Source organism: Macaca fascicularis, chromosome 16, assembly GCF_037993035.2.
Source record: "Macaca fascicularis isolate 582-1 chromosome 16, T2T-MFA8v1.1".
In the NCBI taxonomy this organism is placed as follows: domain Eukaryota; kingdom Metazoa; phylum Chordata; class Mammalia; order Primates; family Cercopithecidae; genus Macaca; species Macaca fascicularis.
The window spans coordinates 47256344-47272708 of NC_088390.1; the positions used below are offsets into that span (position 1 = coordinate 47256344).

The following is a 16365-nucleotide window of genomic DNA, read 5'->3' on the forward strand; positions in this document are numbered from 1 at the left end:
AATCCTCCCACCTCAGCCGACCAAAGTGATGGGATTACAGGTGTGAGCCACTGCACACAGCCCAAAATATATTTTTTATGAATTAACTTATTAACACAACTAGAATACTTTTTTTTTTTTTTTTTTGAGACGGAGTCTCCCGCTGTCACCCAGGCTGGAGTGCAGTGGCCGGATCTCAGCTCACTGCAAGCTCCGCCTCCCAGGTTCACGCCATTCTCCTGCCTCAGCCTCCCGAGTAGCTGGGACTACAGGCGCCCGCCACCTCGCCCGGCTAGTTTTTTGTATTTTTTAGTAGAGACGGGGTTTCACCGTGTTAACCAGGATGGTCTCGATCTCCCGACCTCGTGATCCGCCCGTCTCGGCCTCCCAAAGTGCTGGGATTACAGGCTTGAGCCACCGCGCCCGGCCTTAGAATACTTTTTGCTACATTTTTTGGCTACATAGTCTTTGTCTCTTCATATGACAATTTAAAATATCTTTTTTTTTTTTGTAGCTTACTGCAACATCAAACTTACGGGCTCAAGTGATCCTCCTGTCTCAGCCTCTTGAGTAGCTGGGATTACAGGCACATGCCACCACGCCTGGCTAATTTTTGTATTTTTAGTAGAGACGGGGTTTCACCATGTTGGCCAGGTTGGTTTCAAACTCCTGACCTCGTGATCCGCCTGCCTTGGCCTCCCAGAGTGCTGGGATTACAGGCGTGAGCCACTGTGCCCAGCCTTCACCCTGTCTTATGGTGCTTATATTCTACTAATTTTTAATCTGAAAGTTTTACAGTTTCCTAATAAATAAATGTAAAAATTTCAAAACAAGGTACCCTTCATATTCAAGTCAGGAGTCTGTGGCTTCTTGCTTTTCGGTTGACATGTTACAAAATGTCATTTCATTCGCTTCATGGGTAAAAATCAACCTCCTTGTGTTCCAGTGCATGTTCCCAGCCTCCCCCACGGGGTGCTGCAGCCACCTGGCCATTGAGTTCTTTGAGCAAGCCAAGCTTCTTCCAGCCTTGGGGCCTTTGTACTGATTGAGATCTTTCCCTAGAATGCTCTTTCCTCCAGATTTTTACTTACCTAGCTGCTGATTACCATTCAGACCTCAAATGGTGAAAGTTCTGGGATTACAGGTGTGAGCCACCTCTTCAGAGAGGCCTTTCCTGGCCATCCTGGTCTTAAGTAGCCACCAGTGCTATTATATCAACCTACCTGAAAGCTTTACAATGCAATTATTGCTATCTATCATCTGTTTATCTTTCTGTTTCCCTCGCTAGAATGTAAGCCCACAAGAACAGAAACCTGATCAGTTTTTTGGTTTTTTTTTTCTGAGATGGAGTCTTGCTCTGTCACCCAGGCTAGAGTGGCAGTGGAACAATCTCGGCTCACTGCAACCTCTGTCTCCTGGGTTCAAGCGATTCTCCTACCTCAGCCTCCCAAGTAGCTGGGATTACAGGTGCACACCACCATGCCCAGCTAATTTTTGTATTTGTGGTAGAGACGAGGTTTCACCATGTTGGCCAGGCTGGTCTCAAACTCCTGACCTCAAGTGATCCGCCCACCTCGGCCCCCCAAAGTGCTGGGATTACAGGCGTGAGCCACTGTGCCCGGCCTATTTTGGATAACAGAAGTGTTTAACAGGTACCGCCATTGCTGAAGTCGTTGGCTCCTCCTGCCATGGGGAATTTAGTAGCTGGCCCGCTCTTCTTGACCCACAACAGGTTGCCCTTTGCTGACTTCTCTTTTTTCATAGAATTTCATTGCCTCCTTCCTCCTTTCAGTTCTAAGCCTCCTGAACTTCTGTTCTGAGGCCCGCCCAAAGGACATAAATATCATTTTACATTGCAACAACATCTGTCTCAAGAAAGACAGATTCATTGGCTTCTCCAGAGGAATTCAGCTTCCTCTAGACTTCTACTTTCCCTCTCTTCCCTAGGGCTTGCTTTTCAAAACCAAAAGACCCATCCATGATTTCTCCTACAACAGGAGGAATTCTGTAGCATCCCTCATAATGTGAAAACTGTTGCCATCAATTTTTTTTAATACAAGTAGTAATTTTTCCTTCCTTTGACACTTATTTCTGCACATCCAATTTTTTCCTCCAGTCTCTCCAGTCCCAAGTGTGAGGACTACCTTTTCCACAAGGCCTTTCCCAACTTTCCAAGTCAAAAATCAATCTTTTCTTGAACTTCAATTGTACTTTTTCTGTATGTGCCTTATAATACTCACTGCTTTCCATATTATGTTTCTTTATATACATATCTTATCTCCCCTGTAACATTTTAAACTCCTTCAGGTTAAGATCCGTGTTTGTTTGATAGGGCACAGTGACTTGAAAACAGTGGATGCTGCCTTTAGGGTTAATCTTGACCATCTAGAAGATCTCAAGGATACCCCTAAATAGTGCTAGGATATTCTCAGCCGACACAGTTTCCACTTCCTGGATAAATGAAACTGGGATGATCTTGGAAAACAGTTTCTCTTGTGAGTGGGACAAGTGATTTTAATCTCCTCACCATTACTTAGTGTTTTTTTTGTTTTGTTTTGTTTTGTTTTGTTTTGTTTTGTTTTGTTTTGAGACGGAGTCTCGCTCTGTCACCCGGGCTGGAGTGCAGTGGCTGGATCTCAGCTCACTGCAAGCTCCGCCTCCCGGGTTGACGCCATTCTCCTGCCTCAGCCTCCCGAGTAGCTGGGACTACAGGCGCCCGCCACCTCGCCCAGCTAGTTTTTTGTATTTTTTTAGTAGAGACGGGGTTTCACCATGTTAGCCAGGATGGTCTCGATCTCCTGACCTCGTGATCCGCCCGCCTCGGCCTCCCAAAGTGCTGGGATTACAGGCTTGAGCCACCGCGCCCGGCCTACTTAGTGTTAAAAGATACCCTTCAGAATTGGAAGCCAGCTATAGAGAAGATCTGCTGGTGAACAAGTGTTTTTTAATTTATTTTTATGTGTGTGTATGTGTGAGACAGGGTCTCACTCTGTTGCCCAGGCTGGAGTGCAGTGGCATGATCACAGCTTACTGCAGCCTGGACCTCCCTGGGCTTAAGGGATCCACCAATCTCAGCCTCCTGAGTAGCTGGGATTACAGGTGCATGCCACCATGCCCAGCTAATTTTTGTATTTTTAGTAGAGACAGGGTTTTACCATGTTGCTCAGGCTGGTCTCAAACTCCTGACCTCAAGCAATTCACCTGCCTCTGCCTCGTAAAGTGCTGGGATTACAGGCATGAACCACCAAGACTGGCCTATATATTTTTTAATGACATTAAAATTTATTAACAAAGGAGATTCACTTCATCATTTTTGTACTAGAGTGGGAACTTAAGAAAATGGATATAGGATGGGAATATCATTAAATACTAAGCAAAATAACCCTGGAAAGTAGAATGTCTATATAGATTACTGGAACAGGAGTTAAAGAGAAGAAACCCAGTATTTGCTCAGATAGAGATATGCAGAATAAATAATAATGAGGAGGAAGAGGAAAAGAAGTATTTATTGAGTTATTTGTATGTGCTGGGTACTACAGGTACATTATCTCATTAATCCAGCAAGTGTTAAGAGACTGAATGTTTGTGTCTCCTCAAAATTCATATGTCGAACTCTAAACCCCCAATGTGATGGTATTAGGAGGAGGGCCTTTTGGAGGTGATTGGGTGATGAGGGTAGTGAGATTACCTCATCATGAATGAGATTAGTGCCCTTAGCAAAGAGACCCAGAGATCTCTCCAGCCCTCTTTCTGCCATATGAGGACACAAGCAGAGGTCAGCAGGCTGCAACCCAGAAGAGGGCCCTGCCCAGAGCCTGACCCTGCTGGTACCCTGATCTCAGACTTCTCGCCTCCAGAACTGTGAGAAATAACACTGTTGCTTCTAAGCCACCGAGTCTATGGTAGTTTCCATAGCAGCCTGAACCAAGACAGGTAGGAAATATTCATTACACAGGTCACTAAATAGAGATGACTCAGAATGTACGTCATGCAGCTGGAATTCAAACCCAGTCCTGTCTATTTCCAGGGCACAAGTTCGTAAGTGCTCAATGGGCAAACCATGTTAGAAAGGAGTGGGCTCCCTGAAACTAAAGACGCCAGGACAGGTCAAAGTCCCTCTCCCTAGCACTCCTGCCAGCAGCTGCAGGCATCCCAATCCCCCTGCTTAGCCTCCCCAAAGAGCAAAGCTCACTGCACGCCTAGGAGAGTGGGGGCAGGGAGAGGCGTCACCACCAAGGCTGAGAGAGAAGAAAGGGACCTCACTGTATTCACAGTGTTAGGTGATGTTGGCTGGAATTGTTTGCCTTCGCCTCTAGCTGGAAAAATTGAATTTGCAGGCAGAGCTATTTTACGATATGCAGCTGTGTGCCAGGAACAGTACTATTGAGTCATGATGATGCAAAACAGCCCAGTTTTACCAAATGTTTTAGATTCTGTTTCTTTTCTTTTTTCTTTTTTTTTTTTTTTTTTTTTTGAGACGGAGTTTCACTCTTGTCACCCAGGCTGGAGTGCAATGGCACAATCTTGGCTCAGTGCAACCTCCGCCTCCCAAGTTCAAGCAATTCTCCTGCCTCAGCCTCCCGAGTAGCTGGGATTACAGGCGACTGCCACCACGCCTAGCTAATTTTTGTATTTTTAGTAGAGATGGGGTTTCACCACGTTGGCCAGGCTGGTCTCGAACTCCTGACCTCAGGTGATCCGCCCACCTCGATCTCCCAAAGTGGTGGGATTACAGGCGTGAGCCACCATGCCTGGTCTAGGTTCTGTTTCTGTTGTGACATTCTCACTAAGAGCCAGACACTGTGCTAAGAGTGATACGTGCCTTATCTCATGTAATCTTTACAATAGCCCTTGTGACACCAGGGTTGTGTTAACTGATAAACAACTAAACTTTAGAGAGATTAAGGAATTGTCCCCTGGGTCTTGCCGCTAGAAAAGCACATTTAGCAGGGAGTGGTGGCTCGTGCCTGTAGTCACAGCTACTCTGGAGGCTGAGGAGGATGATCTCTTGAACCCAGGAATTTGAGTACATCTTAGGCAACATAATGACAACCTGTCTCTTAAAAAAAAAAGAAAGAAAAAAAAAAAGAAAAAAAGGCCAGGCGCGGTGCTTCACGCCTGTAATCCCAGCACTTTGGGAGGCCGAGACGGGCAGATCACGAGGTCAGGAGATCAAGACCATCCTGGTTAACACAATGAAACCCCGTCTCTACTAAAAAAATACCAAAAAATTAGCCGGGCGAGGTCGTGGGTGCCTGTAGTCCCAACTACTTGGGAGGCTGAGGCAGGAGAATGGCGTGAACCCAGGAGGCGGAGTTTGCAGTGAGCTGAGATCACAACACTGCACTCCAGCCTGGGCGATAAAGCAAGACTCCATCTCCAAAAAAAAAAAAGAAAAGGAAAGGAAAAATAATGTAGCAAGCGGAAGCCAGGTCTATTAGGAATTTTATTGCTCTCTCTGCTAACTCCTCATGAAGTTGTAACTCACCATAATCTCTGTCAAAACAGCTCATGTGATCCAGCTTAGAAATATCCAGCCATTGATGCTGGGTGTGGTGGCTCATACCTGTAATTCCAGCACTTTGGGAAGCTGAGCTGGGTGGATCACTTGAGGTTAGGTGTTCGAGACCAACCTAGCCAACATGGTGAAACCCCGTCTCTACTAAAATACAAAAATTAGCCAGGCGTGGTGGTGTGCGTCTGTAGTCCCAGCTCCTTGGGAGGCTGAGGTATGAGAATCATTTGAACCCAGAGGCAGAGGTTGCCGTGAGCCAAAATTGTGCCACTGCAGTCCAGCCTGGGCAACAGAGGAAGACTCTGTCTCAAAAAAAAGAAAAGAAAAGAAAAGAATAAAAAAAGAAATATCCAGCACAGGCTGGGCACAGTAGCTCACACCTATAATCCCAGCACTTTGGGAGGCCAAGGCAGGAGGATCACTTGAGGCCAGAAGTTCAAGACCAACCTGGGCAACATAGCAAGACCCTGTCTCTACAAAAATAAAACATTAGCTAGGCGTGGTGGTGTGTGCCTGTAGCCCTAGCTACTATGGAGGCTGAAGTGGGAGGATAGCTTAAGCCCAGGAGGTTGAGGCTGCAGTGAGCCACCGATTGCGTCACTGCACTCCAGACTTGGTGACAGAGCGAGACCCAGTCTAAAAAAAAAGAAAAATAAAATCCCAGCTACTGTCTTTGTACCTAACAAAGTGTTTTCTACATAGAAACTGAATTGAAGCTTAGGCAACTGAGCAAGACCCTGTCTCAAAAAAATAAACAACTTTTTGGTAGCTTAAATAGTATGAAAAAAAGGAAACTGGCCAGGCGTGATGGCTCACGCCTGTAATCCCAACATTTTGGGAGGCCGAGGAGGGTGGAACACCTGAGGTCAGGAGTTCTAGACCAGCCTGGCCAACATGGTGAAACCCCGTCTCTACTAAAAATACAAAAATTAGCCGGGCACGGTGGCACATGCCTGTAATCCCAGCTACTCGGGAAGCTGAGGCAGGAGAATCGCTTGAACCCGGGAGGCAGAGGTTGCAGTGAACTGAGATTGCACCATCGCACTCCAGCCTGGGGGACAAGAGCGAGACTTCGTCTCAAAAAAACAAAAAAAAAAAAAACCAGAAAAGAAACTAAATTGAATTAAAAGATGCTGACAGATCTCTTTAATTATAGATGACAATGTGATCGTTCACAAGCACATTGAAAAATTCACACCATGGAAAAGAACTAAAGTCCCATCCTAATTCATCAGAGCCTTCTGTTTCCTGTAACAAAGAAGAACTCACAAGATCGGGATTCCAAGGTGATGCGTTTTTCTCTAAAAGTACAAATGAGTCAGATGCTGTAATTGCTGCTGGAGATAGTAGTTAGGTAGGCATGTCTGGCTTCATGAACAGCATCCTCCTCAATGCTTCCCCTGCAGTGATGAGGAAAGAGAGTCTCAGCTGCTTGCTTTGGCTCCCCCTATATCCCAGCTGCTAACGCAGTCCCTGGCAGGTATGAAGCTCTAGGTAAATCTGTGTGGAAGGTCATTGGGCTGTTCTCAGGGTACTGGGACTGGGAAAAGCAACTCATATTTATCGAGCACCCACCATGCATGAGTACTATGCTAAGTGATGGGGGTACAAAGGTGCATTCAGGACACCTACACCATTTTTTGCAGGGCCCAGTGCAGAATGAAAATGAGGGGCACCTAGATTTTATTCAGACACCGTAGTATTAAAAATTTCAAGACAGTGACAGCAGGGCATTGAACCAAGTGTGGGGTTCTTCTGCTCATAGGGTCTTGTGAGACTGCACAGCTTACATGATCGGAAAGTTGGCCCTGTGTGAAATGTGTGTGTGTGTGTGTGTGTGTGTGTGTGTGTGTGTATATATATATTTTTTTGTAGAGATGGGGTTTTGCTATGCTGCCCAGATTGGTCTCAAACTCATGGCCTCAAACAGTCCTCCCTCCTTGGCCTCTCAAAATGCTGGTATTACAGACATGAGCCACAGTGCCTGGCCTATTTTTGATTTTTATTATTACTATTATTTAATTAATTAATTTATTTATTTGGAAACAGAGTCTCGTTCTGTCACCCAGGCTGGAGTGCAGTGGCGCAATCTCGGCTCACTGCAAGCTCCGCCTCCCAGGTTCATGCCATTCTCCTGCCTCAGCCTCCCGAGTAGCTGGAACTACAGGCACCTGCCACCACACCTGGCTAATTTTTTGTATTTTTAGTAGAGACGGAGTTTCACCGTGTTAGCCAGGATGGTCTCAATCTCCTGACCTCATGATCCACCCACCTCGGCCTCCCAAAGTGCTGGGATTACAGGTGTGAGCCACCACACCCAGCCTATTATTACTATTATTTTTAGGGACTGGGTCTCAGTCTGTCACCCAGGCTGGCGTGCAGTGACATGATCATAGTTCACTGCAGTCTCTAACTTCTGGGCTCAAGCGATCCTCCCACCTCAGCCTCCCATGTAGCTGGGACTATAGGCGTGCATCACCACACCGGGCTATCCCTGGATGAATTAGAAAGTTTCTGTCGTCATTGCCAGGTGCAGTGTGTGCAACCAGTACCACGATACATTTTAGAGCATTTTATCACTCCCAAAAGCAACCCCATACCCATTAGCAGTCACACCCATTTTCCTTCATTTCTCCCACTCCCTGGAAACCACTCATCTACTTTCTGTCTCCATGGATTTGCCTGTTCTGGACATTTCATATAAGTGGAATGACACAATATTCTTTTGTGACTGTCTTCTTTCATTTAGCATAATATTTTCAAGGTTCATCCATGTTGTAGCATCAGTATTCTATTTCTTTTTTTTTTTTTGAGACGGAGTCTCGCTCTGTCGCCCAGACTGGAGTGCAGTGGCCGGATCTCAGCTCACTGCAAGCTCCGCCTCCCGGGTTTACGCTATTCTCCTGCCTCAGCCTCCCGAGTAGCTGGGACTACAGGCGCCAGCCACCTCGCCCGGCTAGTTTTTTGTATTTTTTAGTAGAGACGGGGTTTCACTGTGTTAGCCAGGATGGTCTCGATCTCCTGACCTCGTGATCCGCCCGTCTCGGCCTCCCAAAGTGCTGGGATTACAGGCTTGAGCCACCGCGCCCGGCCAGTATTCTATTTCTTTTTGTTACCAAATAATATTCCACTGCATGGATATACTGCATTTTATGTATCCATTCACCAGCTGATGAACATTTGGGTTGTTTCCACTTTTTGACTATTAAAAATAATGCCGCAGCCAGGCACAATGGCTCATGCCTGTAATCCCAGCACTTTGGGAGGCTGAAACAGGAGGACTGCTTGAGTCCAAGAGTTTGAGACCAGCCAAGGCAATATAATGAGACTCCATCTCTATAAAAAATAAAAAATTAGTCAGGCTTGGGGCCGGGCATGGTGGCTGGCACCTGTAATCCCAGCACTTTGGGAGGCCAAGGCGGGTGGATCACCTGAGGTCAGGGGGTTGAGACCAGCCTCACCAACATGATGAAACCCCATCTCTCCTAAAAATACAAATATGAGCCTGGTGTGCTGGTGCACACCTGTAGTCCCAGCTACTTGGGAGGCTGAGGCAGGAGAATCGCTCGAACCTGGGAGGCGGAGGTTGCAGTGAGCCGAGATCATGCCACTGCACTCCAGCCTGGGTGACAGAGTGAGACTCTGTCTCCAAAAAAAGAAAATTAGTTGGACTCAATGATGCCGGCCTGTATTCTCAGCTACTTGGGAGGCTGAGGTGGGAGGATTGTTTGAACCCAGGAGGTCAGTCAAGACTGCAGTAAGCCACAATTGCACCACTGCACTCCGGCCTGGACGACGGAGCAAGACATTGTCTCAAATAAATAATAATAATAATGCTGCTATGAACATCCACGTCAAGTTTTTGTGTGGGCAAGTTTTTATTTCTTTTTCAGGTATATATCCAGGAGTGGAAGTGCTGAATTACATGGTATGTTAGTCCGTTTGTATTGCTATAAAGAAATAACTGTGGCTGGGTAATTTATAAAGAAAAAGGGTTTATTTTGGCTCATCGTCCTGCATGCTGTACAGGAAGCATGGTGCCGAAGCTGGCGAGGGCCTCAGGGAGCTTATGATCATGGCAGGGGTGAAGGAGGAGCAGGCACGTCATGCAGTGAAAGAAGAAGCAAGGGCTGGAGAAGTGCCATGCTCCCCCAAACAACCAGATCTTGAGTGAACTCATAGAGTGAGAACTCGCTCATTACTGTGAAAACAGCACCAGGCCATTCATGAAGGATCTGACCCCATGACCCAAACACCTCCAGTTAAGGAGGGCCTTCCAATCACCTCCCAACATTGGAGGTCACATTTCAACGTGAGATTTAGAGAGGACAAAACATCCAAACCATACCGTATGGTCACTCCATGTTATTGTATTTTTTTAAATAAGAACTTCATTGAGATAGAATTCATTTACCATGAAATACACCCTCTTGAAATGTACAATTCAGTGGTTTTTAATATATTTACCACGTTGTGCAACCATTATTATCTAATTCTAGATCATTTTCCTCACCCACCCCTGCAAAAAAAAAAAATTCCCCATACCCCTGAGGCAGTCAATTCCCATTCCCCACTTCCCGCATGACCTGGCAATCACTCATCTATTTTCTGTCTTTATGGATTTGCGCCAACACCAGCACAGTCGGGGAAACCCTAACCCAGCGGCGCTAGAGGAATTAAAGACACACACACAATACGGAGGTGTGAAGTGGGAAATCAGGGGTCTCACAGCCTTCAGAGCTGAGAGCCCCAAACGGAGATTTACCCACGTATTTATTAACAGCAAGCCAGTCATTAGCATTGCTTCTATAAATATTCGATTAACTAAAAGTATCCCTTATGGGAAACGAAGGGATGGGCCGAATTAAAGGAATAGGTTGGGCTAGTTAACTGCAGCAGGAGCATGTCCTTAAGGCACAGATGGCTCATGCTATTGTTTGTGGCTTAAGAATGCCTTTAAGCAGTTTTCCACCCTGGGCAGGCCAGGTGTTCCTCGACCTCATTCTGGTAAACCCACAACCTTCCAGCATGGGCGTTACGGCCATCATGAACATGTCACAGTGCTGCAGAGATTTTGTTTATGGCCAGTTTTGGGGACAGTTTATGGCCAGATTTGGGGGGCTTGTTCCCAACAGATTTGCCTATTCCAGACATTTCAGAGAAATGGAGTCATAAAATATGTGACCTTTTGGCCAGGCGTGGTGGCTCACGCCTGTAATACCAGCACTTTGGGAGGCCGAGGCTAGTGGATCACCTGAGGTCAGGAGTTTGAGACCAGCCTGGCCAATATGGCAAAACCCCATCTCTACTAAAAATACAAAAATTAGCAGGGTGTGGTGGCACGTGCCTGTAGTCCCAGCTACTCAGGAGGCTGAGGCAGGAGAATCGCTTGAACCCAGGAGGCAGAGGTTGCAGTGAGCCGAGATCATGCCATTGTATTCCAGCCTGGGTGACAGAGTAAGACTCCGTCTCAAAAAAAAAATAATAATTTTTAAAAAAAAAGAATATGTGACCTTTTGTGTCTAGCTTCTTTCACTTAGCATAATATTTCCAAGATTCATCCATGTTGAAGCATATATATATGTGTGTATGTATAATGTCCTTTTTATAGATGAGGCAATCAGGACTCTTGGAAGCTAAATGATTTACTCAAAGTCACACAAGTGGCAAGTGGCAGTATTAAGGTGACCAACCCATCCCAGTTCACCCAGGACTATCCCAATTTTAACACTGAAAGTCCCATATCATGGGAAACCCCTTAGTCCTGGGCAAACCAGGAGACCTGGTCACCCTAGTTGGGATTCAGTAAAAGATAAAAGAGAACCAGTGTATTCCTAGTGAGGATTCAGAATTGGCGTGCCTGAAACGCACACCAATTGTGAACACTAACTAGGAATACTTGAAATGGCTTTGTGTGATTAAAAGGTGCAGTACTCTTCAGGTGAAACCAAACCAGCGTATCCTAAAATAAGAGAAAATTTGGACATTATCTCAATATCCCCCAAATCAATCTCTGAGCTTCTTTCATTTATTTACCTAAGTCTCCACTTTAGTATTTCCCAAATTGTCCCCTAACTCCTACTCGACTGTTTTTTCCCACAATTTATTTACTTATTATGTTTATTGTATCTGTCTGTCTCTCCCCACCAGGATATAGGCCTCACAGGACCAGAGATCTCTGTTTTGTTCATTCAAGTATCCTAATTGCCTAAAAATTTGAGTGTGGCTTGTAGTAGGCCACACTCAAATAATCTTTACTGAATAATGCTTATGTGACACTTAGAGCTTGTGTCAGAATGTCTAGCTAGTACGTCTTAATATCTCCCAGAAGAATAACAGTTACAATAAAATTCCAAGGCATAGTATGAAGTTTCTCTTTTTGGAAAGTTTTACGCTTCCAAACAAGCTGGAATAATAGTTCAATAAACATCCTAAACCTTTTACATATATTTACCAATCATTAACATTTCACTACATTTTCTGCTACACACATGTACACACACACAGCACACTTTTTTTGTTTTTTTGAGATGGAGTCTCGCTCTGTCACCTGGGCTGGAGTGCAGTGGCACGATCTTGGCTCACTGCAACCTGACAGGGTTTCACTACGTTGGCCAGGCTGGTCTCGAACGCCTGACCTCGTGATCCACCTGCCTTGGCCTCCCAAAGTGCTGGGATGACAGGCATGAGCCACCGTGCCTGGCCAGCACAGTTTTTTAAAGGTAGGATGCAGCTGTCATGACACCTCACCCCTAAATATCTCATTATGGATCTCCTAGGAAAAGGTCATTCTAGTAAATAACCACAATAGCACTCACTACAATCAGACTAAGAGATTTAACATCAATTCAAGAAGATAATTTAATATACTATCTCCAGTGATCTTAAAAATGTCTAGCAGGCTTTCCTCCTCCCATCCAGGATCTACTCAAGGTTTACATATAGTATCTGGTTATCTCCTTGGTCTCTCTTAGTCTCAAAAAATCCCCACCTGTTGGTGTTTTCCATGACATTGAAGTTTTTGAGAATCCAGGCCAGTTAGCTTGCAGATTTTTCCAGATTCTGAATTTCCTTAATTGTTCCCTTATGTTTATTTGCAGGTTAAACAATCCCAGCAGAATTCTACATAGAGGTGTTGTGTGTCTCTTAGTGCATTATAACAGGAGGCCATCCATTGCTTTACTATTAGTGAAGCCAAGTGTGATTGCTTGGTTAAGAGGGTATTCACCAGATCTGTCCGTGGTAAAGATACATTTTTCCCTTTGAATTTATTAATTTTTTATTTTGAGGCAGAGTCTCGCTCTATTGCCCAGGCTGGAGTGCTGGAGTGCAGTGGCACGATCTCGGCTCACTGCAACATCCACCTCCTGGGTTCAAGCAATTCTCCTGCCTCAGACTCCCAAGTAGCTGGGATTACAGGCATGCGCCACCACAGCTGGTTAATGTTTGTATTTTTAGTAGAGATGGGGTTTCACCATGTTAGCAAGGCTGGTCTCGAACTCCCTCAGGTGATCCGCCCACCTCAGCCTCCCAAAGTGCTGGGATTACAGGCGTGAGCCACCGTGCCCAGCCTGAATTTATTAATTGATCTGTGAGGTACAACTTTGGAACCATGTAATTATCATATTCCCCAACATCCTTTCACTCAATTATTTTATCATTGATAATAACCAGACTGAATCAATTATTACATTGGCAGTTACAAACTCAAATTCTATCATTTGACTATATTTATTAGCTGGCATGCTTCTGAATCACTGTGAATTCATAGAGCTTTTTTTTTTTTTTATTTCATTTAACAGGTTATAATCCATTATTTTTTGATGTACAAAATACATCAAATTGTCCTAACTTTGGCAAGTGGGAACTCTGATGTTTGAAAGATCTTTATAATCATCTAATGTATATGTCACAAAACATGATGAGTTTGGAGGACATAAAACTCTAAAATGTAGCTGGGTGCGGTGTCTCGCACCTGTAATCTCAGCACTTCGGGAGGCTGAGGCAGGCGGATCACATGAGGTCAGGAGTTCAAGACCAGTGTGGGCAACATGGTGAAAACCCATCTCTACTAAAAATACAAAAATTACCCTGGTATGGTGGTGGGCACCTGTAACCTCAGCTATTCAAGAGGCTGAGGAAGGAGAATCACTTGAATTCGGGAGGTGGAGGTTGCAGTGAGCCAAGATCATGCCACTGCACTCCAGCCTGGGCAACAGAGCAAGACTCTATCTCAAAAAGAAATTTAAAAACTCTAAAATGTAGACTATAGTCATATATATTTGTAATTTATTTTCATTTATATATTTTTTTGAGACAGGGTCTCGCTCTGTCCCCCAGGCTGGAGTACAGTGGCACCATCTTGGCTCACTGCAGCCTCCACCCCCTGGGCTCAAGCAATCCTCCCACCTCAGCCTCCCAAGTAGCAGGGACTACAGGCACATGCCACCATCTCAGGCTAATTTTGTATTTTTTGTAGAGATAAGGTTTCACCACATTGCCCAGGCTGGTCTTGAACTCCTGGGCTCAGGCAATCCTCCGGCCTTGACCTCCGAAAGTGCTGGGATTACAGGTGTGAGTCACCATGCTCGGCCCTATTTATATATTTTAAAAAACATTTTGGATAGTTTGTTGGCACAAAAGGTTTGCTACCTGAAACAAGTTCAAAAAAATCTGTTGACAATCCCTTTGATTTTCTTAGAAGATGTATTATAGAACATTTTCTTTGAACTCGATGTTGATGTGTTGTAATAAGACTTCTTCCTAAGAAACTCAATGGATTTTGATCTTTATATGTTATTTGAGTTTGTAACAAGATTTTAAATAACTTTAACCTCAACTTTTTAAAGTGGCCCAGGAAGAGTTGGGGAGTTAATACAACTGCATTGCGTGTCAGATCGCTGTTGCATTTTCATTTCCTGAGCAATGTTGATGGACTGTGAAAATAGGAGAAAACTCTATAGAACCCCAAATAGAAAGGCTTGGGTTAGGCTGCAGGTAATAGAAAACCAGATAACAATGGTTTTACTCCATGGAGACTATATTTCTTCTCATGTAATAAGAAACCCAAAGGTATTCTACTCAGGGCTAGTGGAGCTGCTCAATGATATCATTAAAGCTTCCTCTTTCTCTCCACTCCACCATCCTTAGTTTGTTGTTTTTGTCCTTGTGGTCACAAAATGGCTGCTGAACCTCTAAGCTATTGCATCTGTGTTCTAGGTCAGGAAGAAGAGGGAAGGGTCATGAGGCCAAATGGAATCATCCCTATTAAGAAACTTTTTCAGAAGCTCTAAGCAGATACTTCTGTTTATAGCTTTTGGCTAGAATTGGAGCACATGCCCCCTTACTTGCAAAGGAGTCTCTAGTAGAAGAAAACAAAGGAGAAAGGGGCTACAGCCAGGCACGGTGACTCACGCCTGTAATCCCAGCACTTTGGGAGGCCAAGGTGGGTGAATCACGAGGTCAGGAGTTCGAGACCAGCCTGGCCAAGATGGCAAAACCCCGTCTCTACTAAAAATACAAAAATTAGCTGAGTGTGGTGGTGGGCGCCTGTAATCCCAGCTACTCGGGAGGCTGAAGCAGGAGGATCACTTGAACCCATGAGGCAGAGGTTGCAGTGAGTCAAGATCGTGCTACTGTATTCCAGCCTGGACGACAGAGCAAGACTTCATCTCAAAAAAAAAAAGAGAGAGAAAAGGGAGACTACAAATAGCTTTTTGATACCCAGTAAGACAGTATCTTCCACAGTCATGTAAATAGCAAGGTATCCTTAGTTGACGTTTCAGGAAAAAGAGATATAAAGAAGTTAACATGGTCGTAGTCCGTGTGTCTGCTACTCATAAAGCAAAATCACTGGAACATGTTCTATGTACTACTACTTCATTGGGAATGTAAAGATTGAAATTATATACTGCCAGTCAGGCAGAGTGGCTCATGCCTGTAATCCCAGCACTTTGAGAAGTTGAGGCTGGTGGATCACCTGAGGTCACGAGTTTGAGACCAGCCTGGCCAACATGGTGAAATCCTGCCTCTACCAAAAATACAAAAATTAGCCGGTCATGGTGGCGGGCACCTGTAGTCCCAGCTACTTGGGAGGCTGAGGCAGGAGGATCGCTTGAACCAAGGAGGTGGAGGTTGCAGTGAGCCAAGATCCCACCATTGTGCTCCAGCCTGGGTGACAGAGCAAGACTCTGTCTTCAAAAAATAAATAAATAAACAATAAAATAAATAAAATAAAATGATATACTGCTTCATTTGCTCTCTTTAGAACACATTTTTGAAAGCTCCAAGTTGGAAGTTCTAGGACTCTGGACAATCAAGTGTACTCAGCTTCATGTTGCCTCTTCACTACAGTTTCTTTTCTGTTTTTTTGTTTGTTTGTTTGTTTTTTGAGACAGACTCTCTGTCACCCAGACTGGAGTGCAGTGGCTCAATCTCAGCTCACTGCGACCTCATCTCAGGTTCAAGCAATTCTCCTGCCTCAGCCTCCCGAGTAGCTGGGACTATAGGCGCATGCCACCATGCCCAGCTATTTTAAAATTTATTTTATTTTATTTTGTTGTGTTTTTAGCAGAGACAGGGGTTTCACCATGTTGACTAGGCTGGTCTGGAACTCCTGACCTCTGTTGATCTGCCCACCTCGGTCTCCTAAAGTGCTGGGAATACAGGCATGAGCCACTGTGCCTGGCCTCTTTTTTTTTTTTTTTTTTTTTTTTTTTTTTTGAGACAGGGTCTTGCTCTGTCACCCAGGCTGGAGTGCAGTGGCGCAATCTTGGCTCACTGCAACCTCTGCCTCCCAGACTCAAGCAATCCTCCCACCTGAGCCTCCTAAGTAGCTGGGACTACAGGTGCGAGCCACACAACAGTTTCAA

At 45.0% G+C, this 16365-nt stretch overlaps 1 long non-coding RNA gene across 3 annotated transcripts in view; it reads left to right on the forward strand.

Annotated features, from left to right (window-relative positions):
* LOC102145850 (uncharacterized) overlaps positions 1-9518 on the forward strand; it is a 76222-nt gene extending 66704 nt beyond the window's left edge. The window contains exons 5-6 of one of the 3 annotated variants that reach the window (XR_012425571.1): positions 6651-6780; positions 9388-9518. This is a non-coding gene — a long non-coding RNA (uncharacterized lncRNA). Of the gene's footprint in view, positions 1-6650; positions 6788-9387 lie in introns of those variants that run through there. The other 2 variants (XR_012425572.1, XR_012425570.1) reach the window with 2 other exon arrangements.
* The last annotated feature ends 6847 nt before the right edge of the window (positions 9519-16365 follow it).